This window comes from Ambystoma mexicanum, chromosome 12 (assembly GCF_040938575.1).
Source record: "Ambystoma mexicanum isolate Mex_15411 chromosome 12, UKY_AmexF1_1, whole genome shotgun sequence".
NCBI classification, from domain to species: domain Eukaryota; kingdom Metazoa; phylum Chordata; class Amphibia; order Caudata; family Ambystomatidae; genus Ambystoma; species Ambystoma mexicanum.
In genome coordinates this window covers 1121470445-1121489675 of record NC_090936.1, presented here as the reverse complement: position 1 = coordinate 1121489675, position 19231 = coordinate 1121470445, and positions in this window count along the sequence as shown.

The window sequence follows — 19231 nt, the reverse complement described above, 5'->3', positions numbered from 1 at the left end:
CGGTGGGTTATTGGGGTTCTGCCCCCGTCATTGTTCTGGAGCAACAGGTCCAGAGTTTGTGGCATTCTGCGGTGGCATACTCATCTGAGGGTTCTGTTGAGCCCTAAGTATGTGACCCAGATCCCGTGCCATATTTTGGACCTGGCGCTCAAGTTGGGAAACCTGCTCAGGTTGATACGGGGTTCTGTTTTCTCCCCTGGGCTGATCCCGGGTAGGGTAGCTATCCCTTCTCTGGTAATACCCCGGGATGGGAAGATTTTGGTACCCCTCCACCCTTGGCCTCGTCTCTCCTGGATTAGGTTGTCTGGGCTCAGGGAATTGGGGAAAGAAGGATGGATGGTTTTGGGGCTGGAATCCTTGTGGATACCTGGGAAAAAAGTTCTGCCCAGTGTTTGGGGAATTTCTGCCCTCCTTTGGGAAGTTAGGAGGGAAGTTCCCTGGATCAGGTGCTTGGCTGGATCCCCCCCCTTGGGCTGGAGGGGTCCACACATAACCCAGGATTGGTCGGTTTCCCTTGTAGCGGGGACTTACATAGTCAGGGGAGCGGGGGACCCCATTTGTGGGACTACTTCCTCAACTCCCTGTCTCTGACTGGCCCGAGGGCTTTCTGGGCTGTCAATTATTTGGTGCAGGCAGGTTTTTAGCCCCCCCCATCTCCAAATCTAAAATGGGGGCAACCTTTACCTCTGCCACCTTGGCAGCAGCAGGGGTGTTGTTGGTTTTAGGGTTTTTGTGCGCATTACTTTTATTTTCTATGGGCTTCTGCACCTCATAGATCCGGGTGGCTTGCTAAATGACCCAGTCTAAAGATCTTTTCTCGTGAAAATCTCTCACAAGCTGGGTCATTATGTACTTGGGAAGAGCATGGAAAAATGTGTTGATGAATTCTCTGCTGTCCGTGCGCACCCTTCTGGTGGTCTGCGCAAAGTCACGCTTCAATTCTTGCACAAATTCTTGTGGGGCCTGATCCTCCCCACATTGCAAATTGTAGGCTGCCTTGCGAGCCTCTTGGGGATTTATATGTACAGAAAATTGTTTCAAGATGGCCACCCTATATGTGGACCATCTTGAATGGTTTTGGTCCTCCAGCCCCGCAAAGAAACTGGAGTCTTCAGGGGAGAATGTCCATTTGACGTACTGGATGCAGCTACTGCTGTCCTTCAAATGGAAAGTCTCCATCATTTGCTCATAGAGCTCCAAGTGTTCCCACACAGAATACTTGGCGTTCTTATGATAAGGCGTGATAACACTCCTGATTGCCTTAATCTGTTTTAAGGGGTCTTTAAGCAAGGCCCATTTCACCTTATTGGCCTTTTTGGTTCGGGTAACCCTGGTCCATTCATCCTCTGATTCAGAAGCACTGCTCCCAGAGGTGCCCGTCTGATCTTCCAGGTTTTCCCGGATTCTGCGAGCCTGGGAATAGCTGGCAGAATGTGGGGACCTGGTCTCCTGTGTCCTGTGACGCTCAGAGGAGTCTTCAGATCCCTCCTTGCTACCAGGATTTATTGGGTACCCCCCCACTGACCTAACTGGGCAAATGTTTTCAGGATGCCCTTAGTGGGCCTACTCTCCTGGGGTTCCCCACTAAATTGCACTGTACTTAGGTGCCCATACCCGGATGCCCACCCATCCATTCCTGGGTGGTACTGGCCTATGAGCCCCATCCTTTTGACTGGATAGTAATCTGCCATCCCTATGGCCCTGTGCTCATGTGCGCCAGAGGACATGGGGGTGGCAGAGTCCAGGGACTGGGAGAGATGAAGGCCTCTGGTACTAGGGCTCCTGAGGATATGCTCAGGCGTTTCCCTTTCCCAGCGAACCTCATCTCTATCAGCCCCTGCTCCCTGTTGCAATGCAAGAGCCTGCACTTTCAGTTCCTCAGTTAAGGCCTTACTAGACTCTATCAGTCTCTCCTGCATGGCTACCTGTTGCTGGAGCCTATCATTGTGCTGGCAGAGAGCCTTATTCTCTCTCATTCTTCTTACCTCCTGAGTCCCATCCCTACTGGCCTGCTCCTTTCTTGCCAGAGCCTCTTCCACTCTCCTGGTGTGCTCTAACAAGTTCTGATGCTCTTTTTGGGGTCACCCAGCCCCTGGAGGGCCAAGTGATTTTCTTCAGTTTTTCTTTTTAAATGGCAGACTTCCTGGCCTAAGGTGTCCTGTTCCTGACTAAGAGTCTGCATCTGTGCCGCCAGGTCGTCCCTTTGCCTTTGAAGGGCACCAGCTTTCTGGCGCTCCTGATCAAACTCTGCCTAGGTATCCAAGTCTTTCAGGATCAGTTTATTGCTCTCTGCCTTTTCCCTATCTAGGTGGCTTTGCAGGGTGACTACCTGCTGAGCACATGCCCTATTGAAATCTAATTGTTGCTCCAGCTTTTTCTGGCTCTACAGTAGGGAGTCCAAACCTTCTTGGTACTCCTTATGCAAGACCAGAAATCCGGTATCCTGGTCAGACTTTTCCTGTTGCAGGATACACATGTCCTCTTTGATTTTAATGAGATACTGTCTGCTCTCATTTTCTGACTCCTGGCTTCTGTGCATCCTCTGCTCAGAAGAGACCAGATCAGATTGGGCCTTCTGTAACGCGATCTGTTGCCTATTTGCCAGATCTTGGCCTTCAGCACATTTGTCCTGCATGGCTCCCATATATAGATACAAATATGCTGCTATCCTAACCATCTTGTCGTGTTCATTTTTAGCTTTAGGAGCCATGTATAGTTCACTCAGGGCCACATGTAAGGGACCCTGATCTCTCCAGATATCTAACCCACTTGCAGTGACCTGTCGTGTGATTGCCTGCAACCACGCATCCTGGCCCTGCTCAGTCCATTCACCTCTCACAAATAGCTTATGTAAGAAGTGCTCTCTGGCTATTTTGATGTCTACCAGTGTCGTCATTCTGGAATTTGAGTTCCTTCCTGACTTACAGAAGTTTGTATTTTATTTTGCAAAACAGACTGTTTCCTTAGAGTGTTCCTTTTAGTGGTGCTTTCACAGTGTAAAACAGCGTGGTGATCTAACCGGATATGTGCATCCGGTCAGTTGACACACTGTATTAAGCTGCACAAGTGGTAAATCTAATCCAGAATTTCCCGGTTACGATCCCCCACTTTGTAAGCGACTTCAATTCAACACTACAGCTAAGTCAATGCCTAGTCTGGGATGCTGATGGAAGCCCATATTGATGTATTTTTATGTCCAGTTCATTTACTCTGGATGACAACCCTTATATAACATTTGCCTGAGTCCAGGACAGGGCTTTGTTCAACTTCCTGCAGTCCCAAGGTGCTCCTCCCCTAATCCAATCAGAGAGGTGTCATCTCCTTTTGGCAGGGGCAGCAGGATGCAGCTAGGCCTGGGAAGAGTGGCTGAGCAGGTTTCTCCTGTCGGGGGTAGTTGTCAGGCAGAATTCAGCTAAATGTCACTTTAGTTCCCAGTTTTCTACATTCAAATCCAACTTACAATTTTTGCAAATGCAGCTAGAATGCTGATTCTAAGTTCAAAACTATGACATTTAAACAATTGCAACCTATGTGACACTCACAAGTAGGTCACTCATTTATTCTAAACATTTCGATTTTAGTGGCTTTAAACCCAAATTCACTTAAGCTGCTGACATCCCCAGCTATTTTCTATATATGCATTAAATAATTACTTTCTTCAAGTCATTTCAGAATATAGTTTTACATTGTATCCACCTCTTAGCAAGTCTTTCCTTGGCCTGGTTTGGGTTCATTTGTTCAGTTTTACACAAAAGTCTGGTGGTTTTAAAACACCGGCTTTCTGATAGTGGTGAGCACCAGTATTGCATCCATTTTTGACATTAAGAAAATTAATTCCCCACAGTTCTGGGTTGCTTTTGGCAATCAGCATTGCCATTCCCAATGGTTTCAGGCTACTGTGTGTGTAGCCAAATGGTGGTTTTAGGAAGTGCCCTCCTGTGCTCACAACATAGGCAAAAATGGGTGGCAGCCTATTCTTCATGTTTTCCCTGTGCACTCTCTGGGGAGTTCTGGCCATCATGATGTTTTCAATGCCAGCAATGCACAGTTTTATGGTAGGGCTTGGATGCATGGGTAAAAACATCCCCAAGCCTCTACACCTCTAGGTTCTGAGGACATGGGGTTTCATGCTGATAGAGGGTGTGGATTTTCACCGATGATCTAAATGTCCCCTGATGTTATTGTCTTCATGCCACTTAATATGGTGAGCCGCAGAAGAGCGGTAATGCATTGCTTTGCTGGCTGAGTTTAATCATTCATTCATGGTTGATGTCTAGCTACTAACCTTGGAGACCCTGACATAATCCCATCTCTTGGAGTACCTTCAAAGGTGTTCCTAAATGATAAGTGTCATAAGCGCTATCATAGTGCATTCGGTAAAGCACTTGCAAGCAAAGTTCTATTCTAGCGCCTACTCATGCATTTTCTCACTGTGTGCCCTGTTGCAGACAGTAGTGCAGTTGACGACGTGCTTGATACCTTCAAATAGTTTCTATCCACTGGAACTCTATTTATGTATTTGCATTTTTAAAGCACTCACACATCCTGGGGGCATTGAGACGCTGTTACAGGAATATGTCTTAGTTGCGTCACACAGGTGGGCGATCGGTTAAATTGGCCGCATACATGCAGTATATACAATAGACAGGTGAGTGACTCTATTTAGAAAATTGTGTCAGCTTGTTAAGTGCTCTACTAGCGTCTCATCTAGACTGACACCGAGGTGCTTTAAGCTATTGACCTTTTATAAACCAAAGCTAACAGGTTCGAAGTACCTGCCATTACCTGTCTGGGAAGCAGCAGAGAAATCTACAGAGAGTGATCATAAGTCGCACTAGAATGCTTACACAACCCTTTTAGTGTGTATCTATTCACCTGCTTATTTGAAAGCAGTTTCTTGCCTTGTGTCCTCTGCTCCCTGTGCCCATTTGTCATGTTGCACTCTTGAAGGTGCTGCGATGACCTCACCCTCTAAGACACTTATGACAGCAGATGTGTTCATGTTAAACTGCATGTTCACATTTACTTGAGAAAAAATAGTCAATTTCAGCTAACAAGCACAGATTCCAGAGCGCCATACTCTGAAATGTCACCTCTAATTCCGAACCACTGTGCAAGGCCATGTAGGTATGCAAATTAGCTAGAAGGTGTGCACAATTGCTCCATATGAGAAAAGGGTCTTTGTTCTATTCGTTTATTTATGCATGCAGGTTTCAAGGTTGTCTATTTGCCTAAACAAAACATGTATTCTTTGTGCCTGCTTGTGTGGAAATATGGCAAAAACATGTCGCTGAATCAGGAGCCTCAAGGTTAATATTTCATGCAGTGAGTTTTATATTGTTTAAATGCACCAGGAAGCTACTAGCATCAGCATTGCCGAAAAAGAGAGCAGTAAAAGAAATAACATGTTTAATTTTGCAGAATAGGTATATATTCTGTAGACCACAATGACAACCAAACAACATGCAGGCAATATGGTTTGTTGAAGAAACGTCAAAACGGAACCATTTCAATTCATGGCCCTTTTAGGGAACTGTGACAATGGCCCATCTGCCCAAAAATTAGCTGCTCATTTTAAGTCGTCAGGATTTCTACTATAGGACAGCTTTTGTTTCATCTGGAAACAGTTTAAAGGGAAGATGTTATGATAAGTTATTTTTAACGCACTTAACACCCCGAGGTTCTAAGTGCGAATCCGGGGCTGAAACCTGTGGTGCTCTGTATCATTTTGCTTCCAAGGGGAGCGCATTGCCCCTGAGCTATCCTCTAGAGCCATCGTCTTGCAGCCTCTGTGCAAAATGTACCATTTAGCAACAACAGGAGATTTACAGCTTGAATCTTGGTGCAGTGAATTAGTAAGTAGTGGTTCTATGTTTACTTTAGTTTGGGTCAATAGCACTGTGGGCAGAGTAGCTAGGCAATCGAAAAGCTCGGATGATCGCGGCCTGTATTCACTGGCATCCATGTGCATTTTCAGCTTCCCAAGGGCAGCGTGCCCCTTGTCCTGTGGCTCCCTTGCGCTCCCTGTATACTATGCTGTATTTAGTACCCATGAAAAAGCCGATGTAGTTGATAAATGCTAAAAACAAACAAAACATGTGTGAAACAATGAAACACTCACCTTCGTTTGTGCAACATGCCTCTTCCTTGAGGAGGAGTCCGATATCAGCATTAAGTCACCTCTCTAAACGGACTCCCTCTCTTGGAAGCATTTAGACATTAACATCCATTTGTGCTTGTTTTGTGGTTGCTGTTGTGGGTGGCCCGCCATGGACATCCATGGCGGGCCATGGATGTCCAGTACCTGTGGGGGGTTGGGGCCTGCCCAGGACATTCAGCAGGCCCCATGGTGCTACAAGACTCCAGCACCGTTGGGCGTAGGAGCAGAGCCAGCCATGCCCATGACCATGCAGACCTCTGCCACCGCACTGGCACGAGGGTCCCACGGCATCAGGGCATGCAGGCCTGTGCCTGCACTGGTAGGCCTGCATGCCTACATCAACTGCGACCCGTCTCAGTCGTTCTTCTTGGGAGTCTGCAGCCCTTCTGTCTCACGAGTTTGCAGAAGCTTCGGTTGAAAGAGCAATACACAGGGGAGGGACACATTCCCCTTAAAGGGGAAACACACTGGGAGGGTCACACACCACAGTTGCTAATGGCAATGAAAACCGTGGTGGCAGTCCAAAGCTGTTGGTAAAAGCACTCCACCAGTGTGAAGGGACACTTGCTTCGCTCTCTGCCCTTAACTTGGGTGAAGGGTGGTACTGACGGGCCATACCAGCAGGTTCGGCCCACTGGCATCGGTTGTTGCCACATTAAAATAGTTGATTTCCAGAGTTAGAATTGGCAAAAGATTGCTTAGCTTTGTAGATGCATGATTCATGAACACATGTGTCGCTAGGGGCGGTTGGAGGTGTGGGGGGTCTCTTGCCCTGGGTCTTTTGGTTGTAGCTATGAATAGAAGCCCAGGGGCTACAACCGAAAGGCTAGCTATCCCCGAGTCCTGACACGCCCAACATTAGAGTAGCCTTGCATCTTTTACAAACCTAGCAACACCCCTGTTCACAACGATATTTGTTTTGAATTTAACAACTGATAAAAACTGACACATTGGTTAGGAAAAATATGAATAATAGTTATACCTTAAATGCATAATCAAACACAGTTTTGGGGTGTGAACATCACCCTGCTATGACGCCTCAGTCCAAGTTCCATGCCTCTGAAACAGAAGCACATGCATACTTGTCATGCATCACGCTGCCTTCTAATTAGCCAGCAGTGATGTGTTCTGCCAACAAGATGGCTCAGCCCATCTGTGCCGAAATGTGGTCATCACAATTTCCTCCAAGTCCCTCTCTCCCCGTGTGTGCCTGTGCTGTGTGTCCTTACAAAGGCAATAGTCTATGGAAAGTGCGCTCAACTACCACACCACCATGTGTGCTATTCTCTAGACTACTTGATACAGATACATGTTCAGAGATCATAGTCTTTGCATGTGTTATCTGTGGAAAGATACACATATTATTGTACCTCATTCGTAGTTAACAGGAATGTATTGGTCTTTGGGATCCATTTATTCAAATGTCAGAAGCCTTGAGCCTTAAAGAATGCAGGGATACACCTTGCATGCACCTTTATGGAAGGCGGGCAGTGGTGACAGATGCTTCCACCAGTAGGGAAAGGCGTGCATCAATGTTCAGTGTTTCCTATTTGCATGGGGTCATTCAACCGGCAAATCTGCCTATCTCCTCTCATCAATGGCTCTGAATAACATATGTACATGAGAAGGTCATTTCTATAAATCAGTATACAATACATCATGTATGCATTGTTTTTATTTGGATCCAGTTTATCCCTGATATAGGCTGAACTCATCCTCCTGGCATACACATGGTGGATCTGTGACAACTGAAAATGTGGGGCATTTTACCACATCATTTTGATGGGGGGTCAGCCCACCATACTCCCATTTTACCGAAACTAACCGTCTTGTACGCATTGTTTTTGCCACTCTTCCCTCTGCCCGCCTCAAAGACACTGCGGTAAAATATTCCCTCACCAAATGCAGTGAAGCGGCTGTGATGCATTGGTGAAATAACCATATGGTGACCTTGTACAGTGTACACAAACGCTGTGTGAGGAGAAGTAGAGTATGACATAGGTATCCTTGTTAGCATCTAGGCTTTGAAGCCGTTGATGTTCCCTGTAACATTGTTGGCTGCATAGCTTTGCTCCTGACTTGCCCTACATTTCTTAGATTGGAGACCAGACTTTGGGAATGGTTATCACTGCATCAACTGGGAACAGGCCTCATCGACTAAGTTCCTCCACAATCAATTTCTCTTAAGTTTGTATCCACCCCACTAAGGCTACTTAGAACGTTTTCAGTATGCGTTACATTTAACACCTGAGTTATTGATTTGTATGGCATTTAGTGTACTCATGTATTCCTTGCTTTTTATTAGACATGTTTGTATCTCTTTCAGTTTTTGTGTTTGAAGGAAAGAAGCTCAAGACTTCAGTGAATGTATTCAGTATTTAGTGATACACATGTATTATCATCATACTTCTTAATGAATTGCTACTGTTTTTTCAGTATATCATATTATTAATGTATGTAATACTTATTATTACTTTCAATATATTTTCTCTGTAATAAAGTGTAGAGTAAATCTATCACTTTAGCATTAACGGGATAGAAAGACCAAGGCCACTGAGGAGATAATGTACTTCGAGCAGAGGAGTTGCTAGGTGTGGGGCTGAGGGGGCTGTAGCCCCAGATCTTTTGGTTGAAGTCACGGATTGAAGCTCGCAGGCTACAACCAAAAGGCTACCTATCCCCGAGCCCCGACAGTCCCGACATTAACATAGCCCCAGATATTTTGCAGGGCTAGCAACACCCCTGCCAGCGGGCCAGGACACTCACGGGATGAGCATCATCTGTTTCTGTACAGTGGACTCTAATTATTTACTATGTATTGTTTTTATTCAGCAACAACTTATTTCTACAGCTAATGCATTTAATCAGCAGAACATGTCACACCTGACTTGATGAGACATGTGTAGTGGATGTCCTGTAGAGTAGCAAGAAACCATTACTGTACTGTCAATGTAACAAAAGAAAGAAATACTGCCAAACTGAGAATCATGTATTTTGATGTTATATGGTATTATTTATTGTTGCCCTGCTGTTTTGGATTTGTTTTTATTTTTATATACTACAATCATTTTTTGTGATGGAAAAAAGGATATGATTCTTATGAATGCATTCCTTATTTATTGTTTTTTTTTTAACTCATTATTTATTGTTTTATTACTTTTGTTTAGTTCCTGCTGTGTCCACAGCTCTACCCATACAGAACTGCAGTCTTGAAGACTGTTGCAAAGTGTGGGGTAAAATATCGCCCTTGAATGTCAGAAATAAAGAGGCCAGAGTGATTTGAAGGAAACCTGCTAAGGTAGAGTCCCATTGAAGTTTAAAGCCAGCACAGAAATGGTGATGTCAGACATGATGCCTATTAAACTAAAGACAGGCCTAATCTCAAATGAAGGAGACATATGCTGGGAAATGTAAATGTGCTAAAATATGTGCAATGCATTTTAGCAAGGAAAGAGAAAGACGTGGCTGAAAATGCTGTTTTACTAAATGCATGTAAAGTTACACTTTTTACTTAAAGAGACAGATAGCAGCGTGTACATTATTTCACATGGATATAAGGCCCAGATGCCTTATAAAATGCTTCATGTAAAATGTATTGTGTGTGTGAATTTAAAAGCCATTTCTTGCAGAATTGTACCTGCAGCTGGGCATTTCTGCTGAAACACTTTAACCTCAAAGACCTTTCCTCTGCTTGTCCTGGAAAGGGAGGTTTCGTTGTCAAAAATCAATCAGGTCCATTGCTTAAAAACACAAAGAAATACACTCCCATTGATGGAAACCACAGTGGAAATAATAAATAAAACCCTGACTGTTTTTCATCAGAAGTGACCTTGATGTCACAACTCCCATATAATGTGCATTAAAGCTATAGCCAGGACCATTGGGAGGCCAAGAAGGGATAGGCTAAGATAAACATGAGCCAGCATCTGGGTGGTCACATGTCTAAGGGTAAATGAAACTTAGAATGACAAAACTGGGGGCTAGAGTGAGCGAGGCATGTGAGGCTGGGGTGTGAGTAATAGAAAAAACATTTTATTGTATACAAAGGGCAGTGTATGCAACAGCGCTTGTTCCAGACTTTTATTAAAGATGACAATGATTTGTGTATGATAAACATAACAGAAGTTATTAAGGAAAATTTGATTTGGGCCTTTCCATGATTCTGAGAGATTTGAAGGTTGGTGTGAGGGTGGAGGACAACATTAACATGGAACTATGAAGTGGCATATTTTTCTCTGATACGGCTCCTGAGTAAATGAACAAAAATGGTATCTCTGCACAGTAAGGGTGTGCCGACTTCAGATTAGCATCATCTGATTTCCCTTAAAATGTAGTTCTTATAAATGTATCCATACATGCAAAGATTTGAAAAATTAGGGCACTTGGCATGGTGATAGATTTTCAAAGTTTAAACATGCCAAATCCACATGTCAGTTTGAGATGACAAAGCTTTCTCCTCCCTCAGCTTTCCTAACTCACACCGCTCAACTCCTTGTACTATTTAGCATGCCAATCCCTTCCGCAGGAATCATGACATATTTGTGATGTCATTTGCCCTATAAGTAGAGCAGTTTGTATCGGAACTTTTCACTTATTCTGGGAGGTCACCTGACGCTGAACTCTTGTGAGAAACACCCAAGCAGAGAGGCGCCAAATCATGTATTGGAGACAGGGACACTGAAACATAGAAGCTGACTATGACATCTTGGAGGAGCCAGAGGGGACTATCCTTCACTGACACCCTTATTGTCCCAGAGGTGCCCTGCTGTTTCCTGATGCCCACTACATAGCCTCTCCTGTAAGTAAAACTATCCCAAAGCCAAAGACTGTGTAGGACCTGCATTCTCAAATATTGTTCTAGTATTTCCCCATAGAAAAATACCCTGTTTGTCTGTATAGATCCTTAGCATATTTAATTAAAGTAAATCAATTAATTCCATTATAGAAATCACAGGTTGTGTTTTGTTAGCATTTGAAACTAACAAACTCTTCCCAGTGTGCTTTGAGCCGGTATAGAAATAAAGATTTGATTGACTATTTATAAGAAAACCTCTGACCTCGGAACAGAAAGGGGGAGGGGAGGTTTCTGAATGAAAAATAATTAATCCCCAAAACCCTGTTTCCAAGTCAGTGTACAGGGTGCAAAACAAAATTCCCCATTGATCCCATTAGTTTTAAATCAGAAGTGTGATGCCTTGTATTTCCTTTGCATGTGTGGTGGGAAAAACAAAATTGCCCCTTTGTTCCCATTGTGTTCTGACCCAAACCCCAAAGCCCTGCCTGTTCTTTTTAAGTGTGGCCAAAGAAATGTTCCCGTTGTTTTTCTTTCCCTCATATTGCCTCTTTAACAATAAGAGCAGAACGATTTTTCCCCTTGAATCTCTGTTCCAAAGAGTGAATTTTTCTATCAGAACTCAAAACAATGTTCCCATTGTGCTCCCACTCTCTGCCACTTGCCTTCAATTCAGAGGGGTCAAGTCTAATTGATGTTTGGAGGGTGGGGGTTGCTTGGAGAAAAAGTATTATAACCAAATCAGCAATCACTGTGTGCCTTGAATTCTTCTTTTTCTGTATTGGTGGGTGATTTGGAAGCTCCAGGAAATGGTGTCTGCATATCTTAATATTATCTCTGTGTTGGTGCCATTACAGAAGTAATTTTTTGTTCTTGAGTTGCCACAGAATTGGTGGCTGATGTTAGTCTGTTTGTCAAATTTGATTCAAATAAATTAATTATCTATATTCTTACTACATACTGGCCTGGTTCCTAGTCCATTGTGGCACCAGGTATTTTCTGCGATTTGGTGCGAGACTAGTTGGAGGACTTATCAAACTTAACCTAACAAAATAATAGTGCTTTGTTGTGCGTCACCTTGATTTGAGGGAATGGAACTTCCTGAATTGTGTGTGACTGCATAATAAACCGTGACAAAACTGAGGGTTTGTGACAGATTGGCAAATAGTTTTCAATGGTGACAATGCAGTAGCAGCAGACTATTCATTTCGGTGTCATTGCATTGAAGTGGATGGAAAGTTGTGTTGCATTGTGAAGGTGCCATTCTGATCTGTACCCTGGGTTTCAGGGTGGTGTATAGGTAGAATAGGGTTGATTTGAACTGTCATTGTGAGCATAAACTAAGCAGGAAGAGTGTTGAGATGTTTGCCCTTGCATAGAGAGCATATTAGGTGCAGAACACATTTCAGAATGATCACCGTAGAAATCAATATTTCCAGGAAGCACCTTCTATCCAAATCAAATTGTTTTTTTAAAGGTGAATAGGTTGAACAGGAGCATGAACTCTGGCAAGTTAGAATGCTGCAGGAGGTTACAACTGCAAATGTTGATGTGGCAGGATAATGGGCTCTTACATAAGGCCCGGCAGACTTTTATATGACACAGATCAGCAGAGATGAGCAAATTCAAATGGCTAACCTCACATCATATATGTACTTCCATATGATGATCATAGAAGAAAGATACCAGGATAGTGTAGCCTCTGTTCAAACCAGTCTGAGCTTTTGGAGCAAGCACAGAGAGAAGCTGAAACAATTAAAGGAAAAAGCACAACAGAGCCAAAATTCAGAGGTAAAATTAGAAAAAATATTCTGCAGCTAAATGATGAGTTAGTGAAACAACAGCAAGCAAATTTAGAGTGAGGGGCTACATTTGCTGCACTGAAAGGAGGGTATCAAGAAGGTGTTAAAAACTTGAGCGCAAGTCAACACAAATTAAGTGAGCACGTTGTTCACAATAGAGCCTGCTTAGAGGACATTTCCGCATTTCAAACTCAGATTAAACAACTGAAAGCTGAAAAGAGCCAATTGGTCATTAGGGATGTCAATTCCCAGGGTGTATTCAATCAGATGTGCCAAGATCTCTACGCTCTGAAATAACATGTAGTGCAGTTCAGGGAATAGAATAGAAAATTCAGTAAAGAAAATAGTGCCCTGTTTCAGGAAGTGCGTCAGTGAAGGACGGACATGGAGAAAAGTGAGTTATGTACTCAGGAACAGACAGACATGAACCTAGAAAATAAAAAGTTAAGGGAACACGTGAGGCAAGAAGAGGGTGACATAGAACAGGCAACACAAGCCAAAATTGCACAAGGGGAGATTAGTCTCCTGAAAAAGAAAAGGTCTCAATATGCCTAGACAATAAAAGCCTTGCAGAATAAAAAATGAGTCCCTTTCTGAGGAGAACAAGGGACTCAGAGACAGAGTAGTGGCACAAAATAAAGTGCTAGAAGCTACTCAAGCACTGGTAGCACTGGTAGCAGAGTTAAAAACTCAGGCCTCCATATATATCACCAAGAGATAGGGGCTGAGAAAGACAAATCTGAGAGGTTGGAAAAGGACATAGCCAAATACAAACAGGCACTGAGGCACCTGACCAGTTAGAGTTTGGAAAAGCACCCTCCAATCGCGGAATGAAGACCTCTTTACCAGGGACCTCAAGCCAACTCACCACCTCATATGCACAGGGTGCCGATAACTTCATGCCTGCCAGTTTTCAAGAACAGGGAAACATGAGGCAGCTGGACTCAACCAGGCCTAATCCAACTGAGCTGGAAGGCCAGTCCTTATCAGATATTGACGGATATTCATCTCTATACAGATTTAAAAATACCTTAGCATATATTTCTGAACAGGAGGGCTCCTATGATGAAAAGATCAGGGAGTTAGACTGGCATAAACTAACGTTACAAAGGGACCACTTGTTCCACTTTGCAGACAGAAAAGAACCAGAGTCCAGACCTCAAAAGTGTATTTTAAAAACCCTCACACATTCTAGGGAAGTGGGGGGAATTCTCCACCCTACCCAGAAGAAGGGATGAGGAAGATGAGTAATCCCCTGTGCGAAAAGGGGAGTACAAGAGAAGTGACCTTGAGAGCCCACACTACCACAGGGGAGAAGAGACCAGACCCTGTCCTTCTGGGAGAGATTCCCAGTCTCATAGAGGTAGGGAGCGCCTAGAGGCCTCAGAGCGGTCCACCAATATTAGAAGCTCTGTGACCCAGGTGCAGCGGAAAAAAAAATCTGCAAACAGAAGAGAGGTCTATGCAAAATACTCAGTATTGGAGCATCTAGAACTGTATGACCAGATGATTACTTCATTTAATATCAAGAATGATACAAATTCCATGGAGTTCGTCAAATGGATGTTATCCCCGGAACACCTCAATTTCTTTGCAGAGCTGGAGGACCAAGATCACCAAAGATGGTCCATCTATAAGTTGGCTATCATAAAACAATTCTCCATTCACCAGAACCCTCAGGAAGCCCGCAAGGTGGCCTACAACCTGCAGTGTGGGGAAGACCAAGCACCCAGAGAGTTTGTGCAAGTGCTGAAGCGGGTATTTGCACAGACCTCAAGGTGGGTGAACACCAATAGCCATGTGTTCATTAACACTTACTTCCATGTTCTCCCGAAATACATTATGACCTAACTGGTAAGGGACTTCCATGAGCGTAGGACCCTGGATTGGGTGATGGAACAGGCCACCAGGATTTATGAAGTACAAAAGCTTTCTGAAAATAAAAATAACCCTGAAAACCCCAAACCGTCAAACATATCAGCTGCTGCAAAGGTGGCAGAGGTGAAAAATACCCCCATATTGGACTTGGAAATGGGGGGCCAACAAATACTCCTCCCGCTAATACTAATAAGCAGAATGAGAGGCAGAGGAGAACCTCTGATCCATCCCAATCAGGTGGTAGCCAGGGAGGATATCCGACCAACGCTCCAAACCTACCCTGCCACCTATATCAGTCCTAGATATAAGGGTAACAGACCCATTTTATGGTATGCTGGACTCCCCTGGCACAGGGGGCCCAATCAGGTAAGTACTGCCCCAGGAAACCTCCCTCAAAACCTCCTTCAGAACCTCCCTCAGGACGGAAGAAATACTCCACTCCCCAACCTAGGTTTCTTTCCCAGATACCCTTCAAACCCCAACTTCCAGAACAATCCTCCTCTCACTCCCCGCTTTCAGGAAAATAGATTCCCAAATCAGGGTGAAGGGAGACCAAGGATGAAGGGTTATCAGGGAAACTACCAATACCCAAGCCACTCTGGGAGAAGGGACAGCCACCCTTTCCGTGAGCAGCAAATGTATGAATCCAGAACCCCCTAGCAACCAGAAAGGATGTCTCAACTGGAGCGCCATGTCCAACACTTCACACAAGACCTAGGTCACAAGTTGAGGGCTCAGGAGAGCCCTCAACTGGAAATTGAGCCCAGAACAACTTGACGCCTGGGTCTGGTGCCCCGGAGCAATGATGGGAAGAAACCTCAGACAACCAACAGGTTCCAGAGGAGGGTGCCGGGAGGGAAGGGAAATGCAAAGCCTTTCTCACCAGAACAAAACCCCTGGAAACCTCTGAACCTGAACACAAATCTTCTACCCGCGAAAAGCTGGAACCTGGAGAACAGACGTTAAGCAAGTAAAATTGAGAACAAAAGAGATCCCACTTTGTGGAGGAAGTCCACATCATCCTGTTCAAAGGGGAAGAATACCTGGAGGATTCAGGAAGAAAATCTTCTCTTTCTGAGATGGAGGGATCTCTCCCAAGGGAAAATGGGTCCCAAAAGACCCTAATTTAAACTGGGTAAGTATGGAGACTGACCCAGAGCAACACATTCTTAAACCCCACCAATGTCACTCAGATGACCCTGAAAGCAATGAGGGATACACCCCCCAAACAGGTTTGGGTAACTGTCTCCAGGAAAAGGAGGACAGCAAAGCATAAGGGGTAAAAGGGACTTCCCCAGACCTGTAACGCTCACCCGATATCCACGGGGACACCACTCAGCCTGCTTGGACCTCTCGCAATCTCGAACCCCTCCCTTGGAATCTGGTCGACCGAGGATTGGGCCTGAAATACAGGAATTTTGGATTTAACTCTACTATATCTTGTTGCTTGAATCCCACCTGCCTTGAGGACCAAACCTTCCCCTTTGTCCTCTCCTCACCTTGTTTTCTTGTATTATGCGCTCTCCGTCCTGCTTCTCGGTGCAGGGGTGCGTTGTTGATGTGGGCGCGGCACAACCTAGTTGCTTCACTCCTATGAGTCCGGACTTGCTATAACTCCAGTCCGACAAGGTAGGTTTGTTGGTTTTGAGGAATTGTCCTTTTCTTTTCTCTTGCCCCTAATAATGTCTCCTCTTCTCCCTTTAGGTGCTGGAAGAGGTCGTTGATGGAATCATGCTGCTTGGGGCCGAGCACGAAGTGGTGAGTGAAAGCACGATGCATGCCGCTAGTTGCCTTTTTATTGTGCTGACTTATGTCTCTCTTTTCCCTTGCAGGCCGCTGCAATGTCCCAGAATGGCTACTGCCTGAGAGAGTAATTAGCGGTGAGTAAAGCGTAATGCGCAGCGCCTTCTTGTCTTTTCATGTGCTAACCTGTGTTTTATCTCCTTTGTAGGTCGATGGTATGCTCCGGGACGGATGTAACCATGAGCAGCTCGAATCCAGGTAAGCGTGTGATTATTCTTGCTGTTTTCGGAATCGGAATATGGGAACGCTTACTAATGCCTTTTTTCCTTCGTTCTTTTCTTCCCAGGATGCGGCGTTCCGCAATTGGAGGCAGTGCCGCCGAGATGCTGTTCTCTGAACCAGAGGGGCGATGGATGGAAACAGGATTCTACTCAAGATAAGTGTTGTGCTAATGTTGTTCTTGTTCTTTCAGATACGTGGTTGCAGGAAGGCAGGCGAGAATCTCAGGAGACAGATCTAAGCGTGGTGAGTGTCACGCTGCAGACGCAGAGTAATGCGAAGCGTGTTTCTCTGCCCAGGAGTGGGTTATATAGCCTCCAGTTATCCCAGTTATCTCTAGGCCTAACCACACCCAAAAAGCTAGTCCGCATAGCACAGTTCATTGAACCAAAGTCCATTACCAAGTCCAGTTCTCAAGTCTTTCCTCTGAACATGTATGAGCCTGGCATCAATGGTGCACGATCCAAGGAAGTGGCCCGGAAGTGGGCTGTCTGCTGTAGGGAAGACTCTGCTTTGTGCTACACTGACGTCTGCCTTTTGGTATATACTAAATCTACCTCATCTAAAGAGACACTATGGACTCCAGTGCACTTAATATATAATTAACAACATTCACTTATAATTGTAAGTGCATAATATTCATCGTTTTGCACTTCTTTATTAGGTCACGCCCCTTTTTATGCAAACGAAATTAGAAGAGAAGCCTGCACGCTCCTGCGTGCACGCTCCTAGGAAATGGCCTGAAAGTGGGCTGTCTGCTGTCCGCTGCTCGCAGCGCAGCTGAGCAGCGCGCCCGTCTTTCCGATCCTGTGTAAGCTAACTAGGGCGTACTAGTCGCTGCGAGGTGCTAGCGAGTATAGCTGGTTTGTGACAAGAAATTGCGTGCCTATTGCATGGTAAGTGCGAGAGCAACTGTCTATGTTCTGAAATCAGGCCGTCCAGCAGTACGAGCAGATAAAACACAGTGCTGTTTTTCACTGTTGTAACGTTGTAACATGTATTACCTGAGGTTATGAGCGTATCAGGAATACAATGTAAAGCGTTAGCAATCACAGTAAGTTTTAATGGTGGCAATTTTCTTGTATACTCTTTGTGTGTCTTCAATTATGTTATCAATATTATCAATACGTGGGTGCAGTATATTTACAAATCATATACACAGAGCCATATATTGTCACAGTCAAAATGACGAGCAACACGCGTAGCGGTAAACACAATAAACCTATAGCAACCATTATTAAGGAGGGTGCTTTCAAGTTTGCAGAAAAGACAAAGCACATCAGCAAAGATATAAAAGGACCCTCTGATCCTCATATTGATACAAGTCAGGATTGTGTCATGGCAACTACCAGTTCGCATGATATCAGTATCAAGAAGACTATTGATGTCAACACGGACAAAGGTCTGTGTGCCGTCGCCAGCACTGAGGGGGATGCCGCCAACAAGAAGAAGTGCTTTTGAATTAAGGAGATGTACGACAGAGAACTGATAATACAGCATAGCTTTTTAAGCATGAGAGATAGCGTCATTCCAGTGGGGCAAGGAACGGCACCTGAATCTATTATCAACCCTTTGAATGACCAAATTTCAGACATTTATATGATGGGGGCAACCATTTTGACTGAACTATCTAAGCGGGCTCGACTCTCTTTATACCCATCCACTCCAGCTACAGTCAGAAATGGTGCCGTAGAGCATGTCCATCTGCATCTGCAAGCTGCTGAGGATAATGGCAACATGAATTTGAGTCCGTCGACAATTGCTCAGTTGAAAGCCTTTAGGATGGCTATATTCCAAATAGAGACTGAAAGAGCCTCCGAAAAAGTTGCTCACACAAACAATCCAGAGAGAGGTGGGTGTTCTAGTCCTGTAGATTTAACTACCCCACCTAGGATAAACTATGAGCCAGTAATCAATACCTTTTCAGGCCCTTCTCCTGTTGCCCACTCATCGTAGAACATGGATTCTCAGTTTCCTGTTATAAGTAGAATCCTTAATCTCTTAGATAAGGGACACGAGCTGACCCGTTTGGAAATAAGAGCTCTAAAACAATTGAACACAGAGATTTTAGGATACTAGTATGAGGAAAGTACCCTTTATGTCTCGAAAGCAGAGACATTTACATCAAAGGGCGCTAAAACGCATACAAAATGCAAAAAGTGTTAGTTGCCTACAAAAATAAATAATAAAAAAAATCCAAAAAACAATGCTCAAATTCCCAATCAGCAAACTAACACACAGGAGACTAGAGTACATGAGAATGATGTACGCATTGTGGATGAAGGTATGGTAGACCTGAATCAACTAAATGATAAAAGCAAGATAGCGCTGCAGCACCCAGAGGGAGATGCAGACCCAGAGTGCAATAACAAAAAGAAAAACGCTAACGCAAATAAAAGTAAATAAAATCCAAAAGAACAACAGTTAATGATAAGGTGGGTTGCAATGATGAAGCAAAAGCAACTGGTTTAATCCATAAACATATAAATCCGGCATTAAACACGGGTTGCAAACAAACACAACTCTCCTCTTTCTATCCTATCAAAGTGGTCTCCATGAAAAATCTGAGTCAGGCTA